This window comes from Parasteatoda tepidariorum, chromosome 2 (genome assembly GCF_043381705.1).
Source record: "Parasteatoda tepidariorum isolate YZ-2023 chromosome 2, CAS_Ptep_4.0, whole genome shotgun sequence".
Taxonomy (NCBI): Eukaryota; Metazoa; Arthropoda; class Arachnida; order Araneae; family Theridiidae; genus Parasteatoda; species Parasteatoda tepidariorum.
In genome coordinates this window covers 86,767,707-86,791,119 of record NC_092205.1, presented here as the reverse complement: position 1 = coordinate 86,791,119, position 23,413 = coordinate 86,767,707, and the positions used below count along the sequence as shown (strand labels likewise).

Here is a 23,413-nt window from a genome sequence, read left to right as displayed (position 1 = left end):
GGAAAAAAAAGATTATACGTTTTCAGAGAAATTCGATGATATTTGAGAGCACGTTAAAGTGAAAAGACATTTTCTGTTTTCATAGAGTTTAAAGCTTTAGAGGACAATCAATGAAATTCGACCACTGTACTCAAGATTTGAGAACATCTGGTAACCTACCTTAGCCAAAGCTTTACAAGATAGCTTTACAAACATACTTCTTAAGTAATGTCACACAGTTAGAAATTAAAATTTCTAACTTTAACGTAATACCGCAATGAAAACTATGAGAACAGGAATTAATTTCAAACGATTTTCAGTATTCATTAGCATTCATAAATACTTAATTAAGAATCATTATTTCAATTGGAGAATTAAAATATTGGAAATGAAAAATAAGGATAATAATTACTTATTTCATATGCATATAACAGTTATTTTGACACTGATTTCAGGCTCAACATTGCTATCCGATTTCATTTTTTTTGTATTTAATTAATAAAAAAATACTCCTTGATCTACGACACTGTAAAATAAATTTTCATCTTTATTTAAAAAAATTAAAATATATGAATTTTCTTCTTCATTAAAAAGTTTTCTCATTTTTCTCGATAATTGGAAGAAAAGAAAAACTTAAATATTTAATTTAGTTTTTAGCTCTTAAAAATTGCCTAAAAATTTTGCTATTTGTTTAAAATAAAAACGTTTTAAGACAATAATTTAAAAAAAATTGTATAACTAAACAGAATTGATGTTAATGATCTTCTGAAAAAAGTAGCATTTTTTGTCAAACTGTCAATATAAATCTCGGAAGGATTTAAATATTTACAAAAAAATAGAGGGAATGAAAAATTAAGACAATTTAGTCAAAGGAATAATTTTACTATGTCAACACTATGACGCTTTTCAAAGATTTTTTTTAATCTAACGCTTTTGTGTTAAAAGGGGGAAAAATTGATTCAACTGATAAAAAAACTGCTACTTAAAAATTTTGCTACCATTTATTATTCTTTCTCTACCACTTTAATAAATGTCCTGATAAAATACATATCCTGACTATACCACTTTATATCCTGATAAAATTAAAATATTTCTTAGGATTAAATTCGTAGGATATTTAAAAAAAATAATAATATCAAGAGACAAGATTTAAGTGTTGCCAACCATTGCGGAATGAAACTAAGATAAAAACTGAAAGCAATAGAAACTGAGAATAACTGTACTAACAATTAAAAATTAAAGCATTTTCAGAAATTTATTAAGAACAATTTTTTATTATTTAAACGCTGTTGGGGAAGAGTTTGTTTTGTTCTATCCAAATGAAGTAATTAACTGGAAAAAAATTGTAATTTGTTGTCACCGCCTAGCTACTGTCAGCTTTTATGCTTTTTAAGTTTCTGATTAATATTTGTATTGATATGAAACTAAAATTGACAATTATGAGCAACAATTATTTTAATTTCACTAACAACTTAAAGCATTTTCGTGGTATAATCAAAATATTTTTAAATTATATCTATTAATTTTAAATATAAAAACAAAAATAAAACTGCTAAATGGAATACGACAATGCTTTTATTGCATGCATATTCTTTTTTAAAAAACATCTAAGTAGAAATTCAAATATCATAACCGTTAATTAAAAATAATTCTGAAATGAAAACATTTAAGCGTTCATGGAAAATCATAAAATGTTGTCCTTTTTTTACTTTAGTGCATTAAAAAACATACTTCTGTCTTATAGAATATTTATACTATAAATATTACATACTCTGCCAGTTATATATATATATATCCCTTTTTATCAATTTTTTAAACTCTTTCTTTATAATATAGATGGCAGCACTATATACATTATATTAGCCTATAAAAAATTTCTTTTTCCCATTTTATTTCATTTCTTATAAACATGTAAATAAAAAGATACAAAAGTCGTTACAACCATCTTATATTTTATTTTTCCTACAACAAAATCTTAAAACACATATAATACAAGACGCAATTATACGCATATAATACAATATATAAGCAGGCTAGGCATTAATTCACTAATTTTTATTTTTAATATGAATTTTGTTTGAAGTAGTTGTTTCACCACGAAAAAAAAAATTATTCCCCGAAGTTCGTAGAACTAATTTCATATGTTTGTTTTTTATTTTTTACAGCTTTTTATAATAGAATAATACTTTTAATTTAAAGCCGAAAAGTCAAAACAAAAAAGTTCTGCCTTGAATTTTACAGTATAATAATGTGAAATATATTAGATACCTTTATATTTAATATTTATCTAATAATATTAAACACAGTCTTTGAAATGTAAAAATAGCATAATTTTTCTTAAAAAAAAGAAAAATGTCTGTCAGTATTCCTCAAAATAAGAAAATTCCTGTCCTCATATATTTTAAAAAAAATATTTTTCTTAAATTCTTTTCACAGTTTTTTTTTTTTTTTTTTTTTTATGCANTTTTTTTTTTTTTTTTTTTTTTTTTTTTTTTTTTTTTTAAGTCGAGTAAAGTCTGTGTGTAAATCTGATGTCGTTTCCACTTAATCCTCTATTTCTATAATTTAAAGAGAAGGAAAATGGAATATTAAAGTCAACCTTTTTTTTCCTTCCTTCTTTTTTGCTAACTCATGAAAGAAAAAATTTATTTTGGTCTACTGAAGATCATTTTAAAATTTCTTGCAAAAATTTCATATCTCAATTTTAACTTCATAATGAAACTCAGTCTAAAACAATTTAACTCAGTTAAAACAATTTAATTGTATTAGAAGCAATTTAATGCTTTTTCAAAAGCATTTTGTGGAACTCTACAACATTATACTTTGCCGGATTTTTCTTGAAACTAAAAAATAAGCACTAAAAGAGGGAGATTTTTACTATAACTACTGCTCCAAATCTTAATTTCCTCATATATATATAGATATATATATATATATAAANTATATATATATATATAAATTATCAATGTAATTGTAATGATGCTTTTTTTATGGTTTTCCGAAATCACCTTTTGTGTCGAACAAAAGTGTTAAAAAAATATTAATCAAAATTTTTAATAATTCTCTTAATAAATTAATCCAAATCGTATATTTATTGCTGCAAAAAACTATCAATTTTCACCAAAGCCAATTTTCAGAAAATATTATTTCGCATAAACCTTTATAACTCTTATATATTATAAATAATAAACTCTGTCGACTTTACGTATTTCATTCAACTTGCTGTAAAAGAATGCGTATTAAACAATATCTCATTTGTCTCGATAGTAATATCAGGCAAGTACATGGGTTTGAGTCTAAAATTGTACATTAAACATAAAAAATAAACTCTTATAACTTCTAAACCATTAAATCCATGGACTTAAGTTTGGTTTTATTTGATACAGCGTAAAACAATTCGTAGGTTAAAAATATATAATTTGTCTATATAGAAATGTCAAACGAGTTAATAGGTACAAAATGAAAAATAGTACTGTTTTTACATAAAACTTACTGTAGTTGGAGAAAAATGGGGAAACACTTCTATACTAATTCTACGTAAACAATTTTTATTCAAGAGCAAATGTTTAGTTTTTTTTCCATTTTCAATATCATTATAATTAAAGAACATTCTAACATAATTATTGCAATTCTATAGAATGATTTCAAAATTGCTGGTTTTTAAACTGAAAAGAAGTTATCAACTTTCTCTCCTCGTTTTGGTCGTTCCGTACTTAGCGTGGGTAAAAATGGCATCATGTCTAAAAGCTTCCTGCATAATCTTTCAAATTGTGCAAAAAATTCTATGCTAAGTGTAAATGAAATCATTTGAGTCTCCCGCCTTGTATAAATTAATAAAGAACTGCAACCGTACAGTTTTTAAAAAATATTGCTATTTTATCTTTAAAACTCGTTTTTTTTTTAATTTTTTTTAATTTTTTATTATTACTTTTCGTCGCTTTTTTTAAGGACAGGTTCCATAACCAATAAATAAATAAAATGTGATAACGGCATTATTGTTAGTGATTTGAAAAAAATAAAATAAATAAAATCACAAGTTTGAAACGTTTTTATATGGAAAAGGTGCCTTTTGCGAAGTTCAAATTTATTATTCAAAATTTTATTTAAGTCAAAAATTGCATCGATGGCCATTGAAATAGCTGTAAAGTTCAGAATTCTTTCCTCACAAAACTGACGAAAACAGATAGATAAAGAATAATTAGCTTTCTAAGGGTAGAAAATAAACTGTCAAATTTGGTTATCGTCTTAACATTAGATGGACAATATGCAGAATAAAGTTTAACCAAATTACAATTCTATAAGCGGGAAAACTACTACTGTATTCATATGTGTGGAATTTGAACTTTTCACTACGTAACGTTTATTGCTAATTACAAAGAAATCGCTTAAAAATTGTAAATTTTTTTTTGCTATTTTTCTCTCGCTTTCTTTGTGAAAGCAACTCAAAATTTACTTCATGGCTGTATATCGAGTTTCAGCAGGCTAATAACCCTCAAATTACTTTTTTAAACTTAATTGTCGCATAGAATTTGACTATTGTAACTTTAATAATGATGATCTCGATGCTATACTTAAACTTATTTTAGCATAAAAATGAAAAAAAGTTTTAAAAAATAAAAAAATTTAAAAAATTAGAGTTTTTAGTTAATTAAATTAAATATTAATTAACTTGGAAGAGATATAACCTCTTTCTCAACCTTACGGTTACATTGCAAAAGATACTTACTTCATTTATCATATTTAGACTCAATTGTGCCTAACTTGCCTAGTGAAAATAGGTAGCCGTTTTCGCAGTTTTGCCTGAAGAAAACAGTTTTACCTAGCGCAAATAGGCCTTATGAACTCTTTAACTCAAAATACCTACCAACAGTTTTTCAAACTACTCAATAAAACGTATTTTTACGCTAAAAAATAAGAATTAGGAAATGAAATTATTTTATCAAATTTAATTCTTAAAAATTAAGAAATGAGACTTTAGAATAATAAATAACGCTATGTTATTTAGAGTGTATAATGTACTGAATGCTATTTTCGTTATTTGGTTCTTAACAATATTTTGTAATAAAATTAGTCACATTCCTACACCATCATCTTATATTTTTTAAAAATTTAAATGATATTTTTGACAATTTCTACAGAAATCTTAGAACACAATGTTTTCTACGCCTTAATATTAGAAATCAGCAAATGTAACAAATATCTAAATAAATAATAATGTAAGTACTTACAATGAAATAGTAAGAAAAGCAATCCGACCATCCCGAATTCGTTCTAAAAAAGAATGTTCGGAAATGGAAGTTTTTCGGAAATATTCATTTCCTTTGATGGCCCTTTCCTTTAAGGAAATAATGCAACATTTCAGATAAATATCAATATTTAATAGCGGGAAAAAAATAGATTTCTGAAAGCGTAAAAAGAAGCCGATCGAAGTTTCAATTAAAAGATGGTCAAGCTTTCGTGGTTTTTATGACCATTATTTGCAAACAGTTTAGAAATATTCGTTCCACGTGGGTTGAAGCATGTCTGATTGACGTATTTTTGTAACATTTAATGAAAGTTTTCTTTAGTCTGGATCATATTGGGCATCTTCAACAATGTTATGTATTCAATATTTTATGCGCTTATAAACGGAAGTTTGGTGATTTATAAATTTTCTTTCAAATTTATTGTTACCGGAGCATTTATTTGACAATGGAAAATTTATTCAATTGCTTATGAAAAATAAATTATGAATAACTTTTTTATTATAAATTATTATGACGTTTGAAATTTGATTTTTGACAGAGTAACAATAAATTTTTCCGGATTTAAATTTTCTCCTCCTTAAATAACGGAATTTTTTAAAACTTTATAGAAGAAATTAATGGAAAACTAACTTCTCAACTACTCTCTCAAACTTTTTAAACCAATTTATTCTAGATTCAAAGAATTCAGGATTTTACTCATTAACTTGTGAAATCTCATTACTCATTACATCAAATTTACTCATTAACGTATGAAAAATAAATTATAAATAATTTTTCAATTTTAAATTATGACATTTAAAATTTACGTTCTGGCAGAGTAACGATAAATATTTTTGGAATTAAATTTTTTCACCTGAAATAATAGAAGTTTTTGAAGAGAAACTTTTTACCAAATAGTTCTGGGCCAACAGATTAATGGATTTTTCTTTTAAATTTATAACTAACGAAGTATTTATTAATGTTTATGACGAAAAAAAAATGTACTCATTAGCTTATAAAAATAAAACTATAAATAATTTTTAATTATAAATTAAGAAATTTGCGATTTATTTTCTGGCAGAGAAACATTAAATATTTCTGGAGTTTAATTTTTCCTCCAGAAATAATGGAAATTTTGAAGACAGAGGAAATTAATGAAAATACAAAGAGAAACTTTTTAAACCAAATAATGNGGCATGTTATGTTCAAATTTATCTATATTATAAATGTTAATGAATATGTAATAATTATTATTTTTGAAATTTCATCGATTTCAATGTTCAAAAATGTGTATGATTTCCTTTTGTTTAAACTCAAATGTTTTGAAATAAACATTCTTTTTAAGAAAAAATTATTTATAAAAAATGTTTTTTTGACGCTGAAAATTATTTCCAAACTAATATCTTTACATATCTTGATGTTTTTGTTATTAAAAAACTTTTTTAACAATTTTATATCAATATTTTACTAAAAACAAGACTATTAAACAGAATTCCTATCTCTGCACAAAGTAGCCCCACTTGGGGGCTACTTTGTGCAAGGTATGTTTTGACTTATTATTTGTAAATATTACATACAAATAATGCCAATATTGATCAAATTCACTCTTCTGAGTCCAGTTATGAATATAATATAGATAAATTTTGCTAAAGTTTGAATTAACATTGTTTTTTTTACATGTCAAGGCTCAAAAACTGCGAAATCCTGCACAAAGTATGACGGTATAAAAGATTTTTTTTATTTTAAATTATGACATTTCAAATTTACTTTCTGGCAGAGTAACAATAAATATTTTTGGACTTTAATTTTTTCACCAGAAATAATGGAATTTTTTGAAGCTTTACGGAGGAAATTAATAAAAAAAAAGAAAAAAGAGAAACTTTTTCAACCAAATAGTTCTGAACCAAAAGATTAATGAGTTTTTCTTTCAAATTTCTAACTACCGGAGTATCTATTAATGTTTTTAACAGCTAACAATTTGCTCACTAGCTTATGAAAATAAAATTATAAATAATTTTTAATTATAAATAATTTTTAATTATAAATTAAGAGATTTACGATTTATTTGAAACATTAAATATGTCTTGAATTTAATTTTTCCTCCAGAAATAGTTGAAATTTTGAAGACAGAGGAAATTAATGAAAATACAAAGAAAAACTTTTTAAACCAAATAATTCTAGATACAAAAATTTTGGATTCTTCTTTCAAATTTACTATTACTGGAGTATTGAATAAAGTTTTTGACTACAAAAAATTTTGTCAATAGCTAAAGAAGAATGAATAATAAATAATTTCTTCATTTTCAACTATTATGACATTTAAATATTGGTTTTCGGCAGAATAACAATGAAATATTTCTGAATTTATATTTTCCCTCCTGAAATATAGGGATTTTTTGAAACTTTACAGAGGAAATTAATGAGAAAACAAGGAGAAACTTTTTAACCAAATACTTCTAGATCCGAAGATTTTTGAATATTATTTCAAACTTATAATTTCTGGAGTATTATTAATGTTTTTCACAACAAATAATATATTTAGTAGCTTAAGAAAAATAAATGTAAATAATTTCTTTATTTCAACTGTTATGACATTATTGATTTTCGGCAGAGTAACAATAAAATATGTCTGAATTTATATTTTTCCTGCTTAAATATTGGTATTTTTTGAAGCTTTATGGAGGGAATTAATGAGAAAATAAAAGAAACTTTTAAACCATTAAACCAAATAATTCTATATCCAAAGATTTTTGAATTTTACTTCAAATTTATAATTTTTGGAGTAATTATTAATGTTTTCAACACTGGATTGCCTAAGGAAGTCATTTTGACTGCTTTTAATTTCAATTAGAAAAACAATGATGTATATAATGACACAATTTCTTAGAATTTTGTACAACATATAATTTTTTTATGGTTAATACTTACTAATAACTTGTTATATCACTGTAAATAATATAAAAAATACTAAAAATTAATTTTAAACAAATTTCTTTACGCATAATTTATTCTTTTACAATACAGTCATTTTGACTGCTTTTGGGCAATATAGGTATATACTAAGTTTCAGTCTTTTTAGTGTTAACAACAAATAATTTACTCAGTAGCTTAAGTAATTATTAACTACTAGTAACTTTAATAATTTCTTTATAATAAATTAGTATATCATTTAAGTATATCATTATTAGTATAACGTTTGGAAGAGCAATAATAAATATTTCTGCATTTTGACTTTTTTTCCGAATAAATATTTTCAGCTACATTGAGTAAGGTGTTGAGAAAAGAGAGAAATTTTGTAAACCAAAAATGGTTTAATTTTATTATTGTCCGATGTAAGTAACTCTAAAAAAGTCGAAGCTTAACACAGACCAAAACTTTATCTCCTGGCAACATTAAAGTTTAAAATTAATTCACAGTAAATGTTTTAAAGTAGTTTAATAACTATGTCCATTGAAATTAACATAAATTATTCCAAAAGTTTCGATAAAAATATTTTTCATAACCAAAAAGGCCAATTTCGAATGACTAAGCTGTTAATTAAAAAATGTTACACCCAAAATAATAATTTTTTTAAGAGTTTCAAACTGAGAAAATAAATCTCCAATTGGATCATCACTTGATGATATACTTCAGTGTTTCCCAAAGTGTGGTACGCGTACCCCCTGGGGTACAGGAACAGTTTAGCGGGGGTACGCGTTCTTATGCAAAATATATTGCAACAAACGAAAATTTCAAAAAAAAAATTTTTTTTTTAAGGACAATGCTAGCCATGAAAATTTACGATTATGTAATTTTTTATTGGCTATTTTTTGCAGAGTTAGCAGCTAATAATTAGTGGTATCAACAGCCAGTTGTGATTTTTAACTTCTGTGCAATTTTTTTATAGTAAAAAATATATTCATTTTTTTATTAGAGGTACACAGCGCTACGAAAAATTTAGAAAGGGTACACTAAAGTCATAAGTTTGGAAAACACAGATATACTTGATTAATGGCAGCAGTGGATAAGATATATTTTATTGTGTGAAAGAATTTTTGAAAAATTAATCTAGTTCTGCTTTTTCCAAATAGTGTTTCGAGGAACCCTGGAAATCTAGAGTTCCCTGAAAGAATAACGTTGATTCCAAGAGTTAGAACTTTTAAAAAAAAAAAATCTGTTAGGATTCTGTAATTAAATATGTAAATATATTAAACCTGTAATTAAATATATATATCCAATTGATTACACTGGGCTACAAGTTTTTTGTGGAATTTATATATATATACATATTATCTTCTCTAATTCGAATGTGAGGATTCCAAATCTGAAATTAGTTTTGCTCTTAAAGCTATATATATATTTTCTTTTTTAAATAATATTTTTAGCCTATTTTTTATCGAAATGTACAAGTTAAAAAACGTTAAATATGACAGGGTGATGCGTAAATTTTGCTACAAAAACTGCTGTAATAATTATATAAATATCATTGCTTTATTATTTTATCGACTGGTTTGAAGTTTCTTTTCTTTTTTATTAAAAACTGCGAATCTGCAAAAATGAGTATTTTTAAAGCCATTACGTTGATAGGCAATTCATCCGGAGAAAAAACCAAAACTCAACAGCGAACGATTCTTTCTGTTGAAATGGATCGCCTTTTTAAATAAAATTTATTCTTAACGAAAGAAGGATAAGAAATTTGTTCTTATATATCTTCGCATGTTAAACCAAACAGCTATTAGCGTTCGAATTGAATTTTACATCTTCTGTTCCCAACCACAATTTACTGTATTCATAAGTCCATTATCCCTAAATTATCCTCCAAACGACTTGCCACTTTCGCGGTAGAAAGATAAGAAGGAACAAGGCTTCCTTCTTATCAAATGGTATTAAAACTTCTTATCTTTTTTTATTTTTTCTTCATTCAGCATCTTGAACACCCTAGCAGTATTCAGCGCCAAAATGTCTGCTGCGCCAAGCAAGCCATCCATCCTGGTTTAGAGACCGAAATTGTTCTCTTTTAAACCGTGGAGCTTCCTAAAAGCTCCCATAAATCCATCAGGTGGATGACTTGTGCGGCTTCTTTTTGTTCTAAGAACGGTTTTTATTCCATCTTTTGCACTAAGGCAAAATTTATTGCCTCTTGTCTTACACGGCGAGGGATTTTTATGTATTTTTAACATAGGACGGCTTGAAATTCGAGTGAAAAGAGGGGTTCTAAAATTGAGTGATATGTTTAAGATTTGTTGCATGTATCCTAAGAGCTGTGGAATTAACAGTATGCCTTAAAATTTTGCTGAGAATCAAAATTTAGCTTCAAAACAATCAATTTTTCAAGTAAAATTAGTTCCAATATTAAATTACCTTTTTGATAATTGCTTAAATTTTACCAATTATACAAAAAATTTCAATTGCTGTTGCTTAAAAATAATTATTCCATAACAGAGTCAGTAATTTTTTAATTATTTACCCCATGTACGACACTTAACGTGTCCTGTTTATTCACGTCGCATTATCTTTTAACTAAGCTTTTTCTAATAGTAACTTTTGCCTTAGATAGACAAACTTTCTTTCAAAGTTTTCTCTCTTAGTAATTTAGCAATAATTTTAAATGTTTTTTTGTTGTTTGTTTTGCTGTAATTTTTCTATTTTTTTCTTTCAAATATTAACTGCCCCTCTTGAAATTCTGTGGTAAATTCATATATTTTTTAAGTTGCATAGTATTATAGTGCATTTGTATATCATGCTTGTAAAAAAGAAATAACGCTCAAAAAGTATTACCCTTGCTATATATTTTTAGTACCATAGTAGCGTGATGGTACAGTTCTTTGGTGGTTCAGTGTTAGCTTGACTGTGAAGTAAAATCAGCTGGGACGTAATGCTGATAACATTACCACCAACCAAAGTTGTGAAAACTTAATTTTTGTGTAAACTAAACTCGCTTCCTGTTGTCATGGCTGTGTTTTACTTTTTACCAGTGTGAAAAATTAAATAATGGAATAAATAAAACATAAATTATCTATATATGTTAAGAAACTCTGTGGAAAACAAAATAACAGAAGAAAAAAAATATTTTTCTTGTACAATTTTAAACTCGAATTGAAATATAAAATAATACCAAAGGTAATTTAATGAAACTTAGTTATTATAATGAGCACTTTCATAAATATCCACATTGATAAATATCACCCTGAATAGTTAATAGCTTAAACTAAAACCGATTTGAAAGGAAATTTAAACTTATGTTGTTTTACCTATTATAATTAATGAAATTGTCTTTCGGACTAATATGTAGTATAAAAAGTCAATTCGCAAGAAATTTTTGAGTAAAATTAAATGCATTTTTCTTAAACTGGCCTTATTTGCTCCCTTTTAGTGTAATTTTTTTCGGGGTCAGAGAACTTTACCCAGGCATTCACGCACCTCTGAAGCTCCTGATTTAATGGTTTTAATTTTCTTTTTTAACAAAATAATTTTTTTTCACATTTCATTATTTTTTTATAAATTTTAATGTGTAGGATTTTATGATTTTGTTGACAACAATTTTGAATTTATATTAAAGAGCATAAATTCGACAAATTCTGCCTTTAATTTTTTAATATGAAAATACTTTCATTTTATGGATTTTATATTTTCTTCATAAAATTCTACTGTAGTTAAAATAAATCAGCTGTGGACAAACTGCTTTGTAAGTAGACCAAAAAATAAGAAAGAAAAATTCAATTACAATGTCCAACTATAACATATTCTAACACTTTAAAAAAGTACTCAAATATTCTATTACAATGCATACCTGCCAATTCTTCCGGAATTTCTGGGAGACGTTATCTCCATTTTTCAAGTGGTATTAAAAATTATGCTGTTTAGACTATATCCTAGACTTAAAGGCTTACTTTTGACTGACTTAGAGTTTTTTATGTTTAGCCTAAATCATTCATTCACCATATTTTAGGTTAAGCCTGAAAGATTCATGCAGTTCCAATATATACTATAACATATTCTAACACTATAAAAAAAAGTACGCAAATAGTCTATTATAATGCATACCTGCCAATTCTTCCGGAATTTCTGGAAGATGTTATCTACGTTTTTCAAGTGCTATTAAAAATTATGCTATTTAGACTTTATCCTAGACTTAAAGATTTACTTTTGACTTACTTTGGGTTTTTAGATTTAGTCTAAATCATTCATTTACTATATTTTTGGTTAAGCCTAAATAATTCTTGCAATTTCAAACTCTCTATTTACAAGCATACGACGCACAAAGATGGGGGATACTTGAAAATTATTCATGTACTTACTAAGAGACTTGTACATACAATGAATGCAGAATGCACCAAATGTGCACCCTTTGTCTCCCATGACAAGCACATATCCGTATGATAAACCAATTCTGTCAATTTATTCAAGTGCATGCTTCTATTAATGCCCTTCTGGCAATTAGACTTGTTCCTGCAGTGATGTTGGCACTGAGTGTACATGAGGTAGTAAAGAGCATTGTTTACGTGCCCTGAACCAACTTGTCAAGATCAAAGTTTAATTACTCCAATGCCAACAACACTGCAAGATAATCTCTGCTTGCTTGGAAAAATGATTAGTAGAACATATTGAATGCGTGGGTGGAACTCATCACCATTGGGATACGCGTCTGGTGATCATGGATGCGCTTATTAAACATTTGTAGCGTGTGTCAGAAATTTGGTGAGTGTGTGTATTTTTCCATGAATCACGCACTTTTGTACGTTGTAAACTTGCATAAAAAGGAACTTAGAATTGTGAGAGTATGTATCTTTCCATGTATCACCCACTTTTGTGCGTTGTAAATTTGCATAAAAAGTAATTTAAAATTGTGAGAGTATGTATCTTTCCATGCATCATCCACTTTTGTACGTTGCAAACTTGTATAAAAAGTAATTCAAAATTGCGAGAGTTTGTATCTTTCCATGTATCACCCAGTTTTGTACGTTGTAAATTTGCATAAAAAGTAATTTAAAATTGTGAGAGTTTGTATCTTTCCATGTATCACCCAGTTTTTAACGTTGTAAGCTTGCATAAAAAGTAATTCAAAATTGGATGAACCATTTAGACTACCTTCTATTTAAATAAATTTATGACAATATGATAAATGAAAATGATGTTCTAATTCTGATGCTGTCAGTAAAGCTCATAGTAAAAAAAGGCTCGCTCACATACACGTAATGAGTCAAACAAAGCGCTAATTTTCTCCACTTGAAGTACTAAGTCAAGAAATGTTTGTGTATTCAAGACGCTAATTGCATGAGCTTATCTTTTTTTTCTTCATCCTTCTTTTCCTCTAAATAAGTTCTCCGATAAAAACCACCTACCATTCTATTTTCTTCAAAAAGCACTGTACAAATTCAATGATTGTGCATATTCCCCCATACCACAACGCTAATTTATAGCTCATCCGAATCCTTTTAACACACAGTCCTGAAGAAGATAAGGGGGAGCTGATACGGGGGATTGGGGCAGATGGAAAACAGTTTTTAGATACAGGGAGGGGTTGTTTTGATCTCCAGATGACTTCTTGGCGCCATTGTTTCTCACTTGTTGTGTCTGGTATTGCAGCAGTTAAGAGAATATTTTTAGGTAAACAAATAAATAGAATGGTGACAGAAATATGACACTATTTAGACCACCTTGACTTGCTAGATAAGCGGGATGTGAGAAAAAGAACTTGATTTTTCCAACTTTGAATTCTTTTTTAAAAATGTATTCAGGGTTTTTCCATGATTATTAAAACTAAATCCTATAATTGCATTAATTAAAATAATAATATTAAAAAAATAATTATTTTTATTAAAATAATCATATTCAATAAAAAGAATACTTTATGAGTGGTAAGGAGTGATTCAGTCGAAAATAAAATTTTCAAACGAAGCACAATTGTGATTTAAATCTTAATAGGACACAGAAAATGTGCAACTAACACGTAAAAATATTCTCTTTTCATTTTTTAAACAGGTAAAAATTTACGCCATTGAAAATTACGCCATAGAAAATTTTTAAAAGCGATATTAAAACTATTTAATTTTTCATTTGTTTTTGGGAGAGATAATTCATTCGTTTACCACTAAAATAAATAATTCAGAAGATATGTATTATGTAGTCAGTACAACAATAATCTGGCAATAGAAAAAAAAAATCAAATTAAAACTTTAGCTATATAATCTTTGATTAAAAGTAATCTTAAGTGATAAGTAATCTTTGATTAAAAATTTTGAATTAAAATTTGCTATTAGGCAATATGATGTGTTAATAAAAAATGTATGTATACGTACTCGACAATTATTTTTTCCAAATGGCAATTTATTTATGAATTCTGCTAAATTAAAGTCAAGTACCTTTGCGTGATGTGAAGAAACATTGAATAAAACTGTCAATAATGAAGCAGTTATAGTTTTATTCAATTCCACATATGTCCACTGAATCAACTGTTAACTGATTAACTTCAAAGAACAATTGATCGGCAATCAATCAATTGTTATTCAATTATACTGAAGAGAGATTAAAATTACAATGGAACACTTAGTGGTATTTAGGGATAATTTTGTTAAATAACCACACGTTCAGGAAATCCCCCCCCCCCCTTTTGTCAAATAGAGTATGTGAAAAGCATGTGAAAAAGTATGTGAAAAGTATGTGAAGTACTTTAATTTACCTGCATGATGTCAGATTTTTCCTTATGGTTGCAGAGCAACCATAAGGTAAACCATTTAACAATTTAAATGATATCTTTAAGTCAGCAACCATATAAATAATATATTTAAATTCATTCAGCATACATTGCGAATGCTGGAGTGTAATAAATATTAAATAATAAAGACTATTTTATATTAAAATATGCACATATTTTTTCCCTTCTAAATATCCTTAGAAAGCTGTGGTGACTCAGGGGATAGAGTTCTCCTTCCAATGAGGTGAACCGCGTTCTAATCAATTCGAATTCCGCTCCCGGCTTGCGCTAATCGCAGTGCTGACGTAAAATGTCTCCAGTGGTAGACGGATCATGGGTTGGATTCCCATTGACGTCAGGCTAACCGTGGAATGTTTTCGTGGTTTTTCTCTCCATATAACGCAGATGCGTGTTAGCTCCATCAAAAACTCTTCCAGCAGATTTCTCTTAATACTTGATTCAGGAGTTTTTCTTCTGCATTGGGTTCAAAATTACAAGGCTACGAAGTTAAACATTAGCTGTCGTAAACCCAAAATCTGGTCGGCTGTTCAACTATCGTTATAAAATAGAATAAAGTAAGCAGTTTAAAAAAAACCTAACCACCCACCAGGAAATTTCGAATTCTCACTAAAAGAAGGTGGGGATGACGGTAATAAAATAAGACTAAAATAAATAACCTTAGAAGTCCAGATTTGGGGCTAAATATTAATTTTAAACCATTTTTAATATATGTTTCGGAAGTAAAGAATAAGTTTCTTTAAATTTTAAAAGTTTTACACCTCTCCTTATGTTTTTGGAGGCAGTTGGAGGTGGCACGTTTGGAAAGGTATTATCAGAAAATCAGTTCCTTTTTAACCCCGCTTTGCTGTCATTTTGAAGTAAAATTTAGTTAGAATATTTTAATTTTCGAACATTTTTCTCTGTTTATCAGTAATATTTTGTAATGATTAGTATTTTAGCGAGTTAGCTAATAATTTCGCATAACGAGCTCGGAGTACAAAGCTCTACTATTTTGCCAGAGCTCAAAATACAAAGAAAAATATTTCGTAATATTTTATTCTTTTTCTTTCTTCTCTATCTATTTTTTATTTTCATTCATCATATTGTGAATTTAACAGATGTATAGTTTCCTAGACAATTTCAAAACGTATGTTTAGACCTGAAGTTATAAAATTTTATTTCTGAAACAAAAACTGATTAATTTTAAGAGCTATAGTGCTGCCATCTCTGTATAAGGAATATAAATATTTTATTAAGCTCCGTTTCATCGAACTTCAAACAAATAACGGCGGAACGTTGTTAATGAAACCTGTTTTCAATTAAAAGCCGTTTTATGTTACTAAATGGTTGAAAATTATTTAACTGTTTCCAAGCTTCCTTTTTTTCTAAAAATTCAAATCTTAGCTGCTAAATTTGTGGAAGATTTTTTCCAATCGTACCAAAACTAATAGTATAAAATTTTATTCTTAGATCAATAAATTTTATTTAAATGACTTTATCCACTATAAATAAAACAATGTGAAGCTGATAAACCCTCTCACTTTCTTGAAAAATTAGCAAATTCTCAGCTTATATTCAGAAAAATACTTTAACTCTNTTTTTTTTTTTTTTTTTTTTTTTTTTTTTTTTTTTTTTGAGGTGTTGATCGACTAATTGTGTTGCAAATATTCCTCTTCACAAACTGAAAGAAATATCTATGTTGACAATGGTCGTTGATTAGCTAAATTAAAAATTCATAGTTATTCGAAATAATAAATATTAAGCGAACATTGTTATAGTAGATAAAAAATTTCTTCAATGTAGAAGCAAAAATTACTGCAATTAATCTATACATTTCTACAAAAGCAAAACTAAGCATTTTTAAAATAGAGCAAATATTATTACAATTGATTAATACATTTCTTCAATGGACGTAGCAAACATTACTAGGATAGATCAATACACTTCTACATTAACAGAAGCTAGCATTACTACAGGAAATAAATTCTTTTCTACAATAGAAGAAGCAAACATCACTACAATTGATCAATACATTTCTACAAAAGGAGAACTAAACATTATTACAATAGACTAAACATTATAATTGATCAATATATTTCTACAATAGAAGTGACAAACATTACTAAGATAGATCAATACACTTAAAAGAAGCTAACATTTCTACAGCAGATGAAGACAATTCTGCAATATAGGAAGAATTACTATATTACTACAATAGATAAATACATTTCTACAATGGAAGAAGCAAGCACTATAGAAGAAATAAATTTTAAAAAAAGATGGCGATGGACAGGTAATGTGCTAAGAACAGTAAAAAAAGAATTTAATTTATGTTTCACTCCTTTGGGCTCCTGATGGGAGAAGGAAAACCTTTGAACCGATTGGTCAAAACCAGAGGATGCCTTATGAACTAAAAGTGCAAAGAGCCTAAATACCACAAATTCACCCATGGATCATCACTTAAATGATTAATTGCCTGGGCATGGTAAGTCACATTTTCGATGCTTGTGACTTATGAAATAAGTAGTGGAACATTTTCTAGCTTTTAAATCGATTTCTGATCGAAAAAAAGTGTCGAAAATATTTATACAGTAAGAAATACATGTAATTTAAAGTTTTATATTCGCTTGGTATAACTTTTTTTTTTAAATTGAAGTAATAGCTGCTACTAGGAACTTTTTTATCGCGTTAGCTCGCAAAAAAAGTAGCTTATTGTTTTTCTTTTCATTTTAACAAATTCGAATTTAAATTCGCCTTTTCTAATTATCAGGGATATACAGAATATTTCTGAATAAATTTATTAAGTTAATTGGATTTTTTAGAACAAAATAAATACTAAACAAGTTGTATGGTAACGGTCTGGGAAACATACCTGAGGATGATTCGAAAGCATACCATCACGATTTTGATCCTCTGCAAAAGTGATGGCTACCTCGCTTTGGTAGCTCGATGACCAGCCACGCTCGAGCCCTTCGCAGGCTAACCAAGGTGGTTACCCACCCGCACATTGACCGCATTCAGAGATGCTTGACTTTTTCGATCTTTTAAAGGACCATGTTTTAACGATCGGTAAATTACGGGACACAGTATTTCAAAAATATAAGAAGTTTTAACTTTCAATCCATACAAGTTTCAAAATTTAAATTATTAGTTTTATTCTCAAATCAAAAACTGTAAAAAACTAAAGCTCGGAACATACAAATTTGAAAATTTATTTTAAAAAAAAACATACAACTAAATTAGCGTACTCATCATTCAAATAACGATCAAATAATAACATCGAAGATGAGCTTTTGAATTTAAATTTAAAAATACTTTCTGTGCTCAATACAATAAATTAAAAAGTGAGCTTTTTTGTGTAATTTATAATAATTTCTTCTTTATATAAAAATATTTTATTCCAGGTACCGATACACTTTCGTTTCGCTTTCGAATCCAATTTTGAAACTGAATAAAATTTTTAAACAGTTTAAAAATTTTGAGTCAAAGCATCTAGTTTCGTACCTTCAATTTATTTCATTAAGTTTATTTTATTAATTTATGCTTCTCTGCAATCTTTCAAGACTATCTCTGCAATCTGCAAAGACTTTCTATTACAGTCATATTATAGTTTATTTTGATAATATAATAAAATATTTTCTTATTAGCAGAAGTGACTGCTATACCAAACTGCATTAGTATGTAGTAGCAAATATGAATCAGAGCTGTGGAATCATTAGTTAAAATATTCGTCTCTGACTCCAGCTCCGACTCACACTCAATCCACCAAATCCCTTGAAAGTATTAATATTGTTATAAATATGAATATTTTTAATTTCAAATTAGATATTTCTATATATGTACGATTAAAGTAAAAGGCATTTTATTTAAAATTATGTTTTGTATTTAGTATTTGTATTCAATTAAAGAAATAAATTTTAAAAATATATTTTTACAAAGCATTGAAAAAAAACATTATAAAAATAAGAACTTCATATCAATTAAGAACTTCATATCAATATCTCCCATGCATATATATAAACATATGAAGAAAAAAAATATTTAGTGAATATTCATGAACTAAGAAATTATTACAAATGATGCATTAAATTCTTACTTACTAACTTACTTACTAACTAATAATAGACTTACTAACTAATTTAAGTAAATTTTGCATCAGAATGTACTAATTAAAAGATAACTATTAATTTTTTGTTCAAGAATTTCCATTTTTCAAGGGTTTTAAGTTTTTTTTGTGTGTGTTCCTTTTTTATAGTTTGGTTAAACATCAGGCACAAAATGTGGTTAGTTAAATATGTGATAATAATAATTTAATTAACTGTCATAACATGTCATGTCCATATGCATAATATTTTTGCTTGCATAATTACAATTTTGCATAATTACAACATTATTTCTCTAAATAATTTCACGCGAGGAAAATCTTTTTTCTTTTCTTTTTTAATCTACAGGACCTAACTTTAAACTATCCAGTGTAAATTTTCTAATTTCTAAATCAAAAACAAACCTTAAAGCCAATTAAGATACCTTCTCCCAAGCCATCATGAATTTTTAGCTAAATGTTTTGATTTGTATTTCTTGATAATACCTTGCTTCAAGTATTTGACGAAGCAGTATCACTCAACAGTATCTGCACCTTCTAAAAAAAGTCAAAAATAAAATTATTCTTTAATGAACTAAGAGAAATTTCAGTTAAGTTTTTAGGGATTGCTGAATTTTTTCTCTAAAATTTTAAGCAACATGATGTTGCTAATTTTGATTAACAATGTTTTTGGAAGTTCTTTCGCCAAGGAAAATAAATTAATAAAGCAACTGTTTAAATGTTTAAAAGCCTATAAATTTAGCAAAGCTGTTTTGTTTAGCACTTAAGCAAACCTATAAATTTAAAATTAAGCTATAATTATTTAGGCTTTAGAACAGAGAAATAAACTCAGATATTTTAAAACGTGTTAAACTTTAAATAAAATAAAATAAAATAAATAAAATAAATTATAAATAAATAAATAAATAAATTAGAAGAAAAAAAATTTTCAAGATTTTTTTCACTTGGGGGGAAATTACCTATATCAATGAATATTTGCCCAAGCAATGCAAATTTTTGTGAGTCCAGATTATGCAGCGTTAGAACAACTTTTAATTTTAAGTTTTTAACTAGTTTCAAGTAACTTTCAAAAAATTGCACCACAAATGCTTTTTAGTTTCTGAAAGCTGTGTTTTCCTTCGTATAGATGTTTTGCACCATTTTTGGAATCAGCATAAATGCGATAATCACGAGTAACTGTTGCTAATTCACATCAGCAATGAAATTGGAATATTTATCGCAAAAAAGTATTATTTTATGCGACGTTGTAGAGACTTCAAAAATCAGTCTTAAACTTTTATTTATTAATTTTTTTCTATCAAGTTTTTGATGATACATTATCATTCAACACCAATCAAAAATAAAAACATTGCTTTGATAGAGATTGATTGATTTAGAGTTTCCACTTATTTTTTTTAAAATCGTTAATCACAATACTGTTGTAATTTTGATTAAATTATTTAATATTGTACATTTATCAATTTCCAGATTGTTTTTTAATTCACTTTTATTATTGTTCAAAATGATGAATACATTTTGGATTCCTTTGAAAAAAAATTTTAAGGCTGTTTTTCAAACGCAATGTCGTCACATAAAATAGCTCTTTTTGTCGAAATATTATTTTCATAATTGCTTTGAGTTGTTTACAACGGTTAGTTATGACTATTATGTCGAGTCAAGCTTATTTTTAGCCAGCTCCTTTCTAAACTATATTAAAAATAGAGCATTTAATGAAAAGCCACGCATAGTTTTGCGAAAATGAGTAGGAATTTTAATGTAAAAAATTTTGGTATATAGTTGCCCGTATTTTTGATGGGGAGGTAAACTAAAATTTTTAACAGTGCATGTAGTCGCATTTTTTACTTAATTTTGCACTGTTATGGTTTTGTTTATTTATTTATTCATTCCATGTTTGTTTACTGAAAATACATATTTTTAAGTAGTTTATGTCTTGATTTAAAGAATATTTTGCTTAAAAAACAAGTACATCTTTAGTAATGCAACAATTGGATAATTGGATTCAGACAATTGGATACCTGGAAGTGACATCATCGTAGGTCTATTCAGAAGCAAATCAGGTTCGATACACACTCGTGGTGTCGTTTTCAGGTATTCAATGAAATCTGATTTGAATCACATGGTTAAGCATAATCACAATCTCGAGTTGCTAGTACCCAATGATTATTTTGTCAATTTTATATAATATTTCGCACGATAATTACGGTACTGTACTTAAAAATTTTTTTAGTTTATCTCAACACTAAAAATGACTAAACACCACAAATTTTTACAGTGTGTTTATGATCTAATTTTTGATGTTTAAAAGGTTACTCCAAAGCTTCACTCTCTATTTTCATGAAAATTTTCAAAAATTAACCTTTGCTTCCAGTGTAAGGCACCTAATCTGTGACTTTTTAATTTGTGCGGAGGTAATTTTCATTCACTTTTAAAAACACTGTTAATGCAAATTAGGCGAAAACGAATACATTTATCAAAACTCTAAATACAAGCAAATGTATGATTAAAAACTACCCCTTTTAAAATTTGCTGATCACAGAATCACATTTGATAATTTTTATAAAAAAAAATCGATAGAAAAGTCTATAATGCCACGTGATATGTTCTCAAATTATAAATGGGCGATGATCTTGTATCTTACATGTTTCGAAAGATACTTAGCGGTGTAAATATTCAATCCTATTTTATTTGTTGTTATTGTCGTCGGCAATTAAGGCAGATGGGGTGCGATTGTTCTTGTTTTCCAGTGGTGCCATCTATTGCCAAGAATTCGACTTCTACTACATCCATACGTCAAAACCCGTTTTATAAGGCGAACCACATTCAAACATTTATTAATTCATCCACAGATCGTAACTTTAACCAGAACCAGAGATCGATCTACATCCAATTCCGTACCCCCAGACGTATAATTTGTTATAGGAACATGGAGGACTTTGTGACCCGTCAGATTTAACGTGCACCAGTCACCATTTACTACGCGGGAAGACCTCGGCCGGCTGGATTCGAACTCCAGCCAACTGTGCTTCCCGGTCCCTACTTTTATTTAGAAAAACTAAATAAAGAGGATTAAAAGCATATATTGAGTGATTCCTTTCCATTTTCACTCTTGTGATGGCTTAAAATAGCGTCTTTTTTACCCATTTAAAGTTTACGTATCCCAAAATGTGCGTAGGAAGTTAAAAGCTTTCTCTTTCTTCAACACCATAATAATTAAAAAGTCATCCAATAGAATGAGAAATCCAACAGAATATTGCAATCCAATACAATGATTTCAAAATTGATGATATTAAAACTAGAAAAAGTTATTAAATTCCACTTCTTATTTTGATCATTTCGAATATAATAAATTATATTAGTAATAATGATAACAGTGATAAGTAATAGTAATTATATTAGTAATAATGATAAAACCTTCAAGAATGATCTTCAAATTTTGTGCCAAAAGCTTTGCCATATAAAATTTTTCAAAACATTTGTTGTTGAAAGAAAGATTGTTTGCATAGTTAGTTTAGAAGTGTTTCTATAATTTTGTCTAACCCCTGTAATATTACACATGATGGTATCGATGAAATGCTTAGAAAAATTTCACTCAATCATTGTAAAACATAATCTTACGGGTTCGTGTTGTGAAGAGATTAAATAGATAATAATTATTAATAAATAAATATGAATAATTTTTAACTTCCTTTTTTTCAAAATGATAATTTCTTTATGAAAAGAATTAAGGTATCGCAATCTTTCTTTCCGGAAGGATTGACAGATTTTGATTTGTAGGTACAGGCTGTGAATGATTTAATTTTATTTTATTTTTTTTTATTTTTATTTTAATTCATTTTATTTATTTATTTATTTTTTATTTATTTATTTTTTTTTTTAATTTTATTTTTTAAATTTATTGCCATTCAAACATATTGCTAGATCCGGAGAATGATGGAATCTCAACTGAAGATGTTTCATTAAAATTTTATGAAATATACATAAATACAAGGTTTCACGGGATTATTAGGTTTCATAATTTTAAAACTTTATTTAAAAAAGAGTACAGCCAATTATATAAAGCTCCACTCAAAGAAAAAAAATATCCAATGAGTAAGAGAAGCAAACTCGAATTGCGAAACAATTCCCTCGTAACAGCGAAAACAGTTTCGGCAATTGGCGAGCTCATGGTGCAGGAGGTTAAGCTTCGTAGGAAAAAAGAAACAAATAAAATCGATTTCGGCTAGCAGAAGTATTCGGTTGGAATAGTTCCAGATATCGGTAGTTCTGTTTCAAAGTTTCAAACACTTGCATTTTTTTAGGAACGTTTTATCTAGTGGGAGTAAAATTATATTGACGATTTCATTCTAGTGGTAGCTGTAAGAAGAATATTTCAAATTTCGTAATCAAAATTATATCATGTAATTATTATCGATATTATCGATATATATATATATA

General features: G+C 27.3%; 1 long non-coding RNA gene across 2 annotated transcripts in view; it reads left to right on the top strand.

The window, feature by feature from the left end:
* LOC139425029 (uncharacterized) overlaps positions 1-23,413 on the top strand; it is a 187,641-nt gene that overhangs the window by 95,721 nt on the left and 68,507 nt on the right. The window lies entirely within an intron of this gene.